At 43.3% G+C, this 1,373-nt stretch overlaps 1 pseudogene; it reads left to right on the plus strand.

Moving 5' to 3' along the window:
- Positions 1-1,079: 1,079 nt before the first annotated feature.
- LOC102837251 lies at positions 1,080-1,372 on the plus strand (annotated as a pseudogene).
- The last annotated feature ends 1 nt before the right edge of the window (position 1,373 follows it).

A 1,373-nucleotide genomic window follows, 5' to 3' on the forward strand; every position in this document is an offset into this window, starting at 1 on the left:
AAAAAAGATGGATTGGCACACTGGTAGCAGCAATGGGCTCAAGCAGCATAAGAACAATTATAACGTTGGCACAGGACTGGGCAGTGTTTCATTCAGTTGTGCATAAAGTTGCTATGAGTCGGTACCAACTTGATTACACTTAACAGCAACAAGAAAGACTTACAGCCTCGGAGACCCTATGAGCTGAATCAACTCCTCAGCACATAACCACCACCATGTGATTGTACTTGGAATCCTGGTGTGGCGCTGTTGGAAACTCTACAGAGATTTTCTGTGAGCTAGAACTAACTGAAACACACTGAATAACAACATGATTACACTGAGCCCTGGTATGGATAAGCACTAGACTAGTAACTTCAAGGTTGCAGTTCAACCCCACCCTTGGAAACCCTATATAGGGTTGCTATGAATTGGAAAAGGAGCTCTGGTAGCATCATGGCTATGAGTCGGCTGCTAATCTCAAGGTCAGCAGTTCAAGACTACCAGTGGCTCTGTGGGAGAAACACGAGGCTTTCTGCTCCCATAAATATTTGCATCTTTGGAAATCCTATCCATGGCACACCACAACCACCACCATGTATTGGAAATGACCTGATGGCATACAACATTATTACACTTGTTTCAAGCAGTTACTTCAGGATAATTATCCTATTTTGAAGATGTTGTTGTTAAGTGCTGTCCAGTCTATTCTGACTTATAACAAACCTGTATAGGGTTTCTGAGGAGGGGCTGGTGAGTTTGAATTGCTGACCTTGGAGTTCAAACCAACCTTGTGGTCCAGTACTTATCCCATGTGGCAGCAATACATCACATAGGAATGCCTATGGAAAGTAGGGAGGGAACTAACTATTGCAGGCAAGAAAGCTTATAGACGATTTCAGAGGTTCTTGGAGTATGATATCACAACCAGTGAATTATATTAAGGGGTGTGTTCAGGAATGGTCCTTTGAGGGCAAGGGAAAGTGTACCCTAAACCACTTTTAAATATACTTTGCTGGTGTCCTTGGACTTAGAGAGCGGGACATCTGGCTTCTGAGTGGTTACCTTTGTATTTCAGGCAGTTAGAGAGTGAATTCAGAATGGGTGATGTTGGGAAGGGAAAGGAGATTTTTGTTCAGAAGTGTGCCTAGGGCCACACTGTGGAAAACACAAGACTGGGCCAAATCTGCATGGTTTGTTTGGGCGGAAGACTCATCAGGCTGCTGGATTCTTTCACATGGATGCCAATGAGAACAAAGTCATCACCTGGGGAGAGGAAACACTGATGGAGTATTTGGAGAATTCCAAGAAGTATGTCCTCCGAACAAAAATGATTTTTGCTGGCATTAAGAAGAAGGAAGAAAGGGCAGACTTGATAACTTATCTTAAGAAAG

This window comes from Chrysochloris asiatica, unplaced genomic scaffold (assembly GCF_000296735.1).
Source record: "Chrysochloris asiatica unplaced genomic scaffold, ChrAsi1.0 scaffold00140, whole genome shotgun sequence".
NCBI lineage: Eukaryota > Metazoa > Chordata > Mammalia > Afrosoricida > Chrysochloridae > Chrysochloris > Chrysochloris asiatica.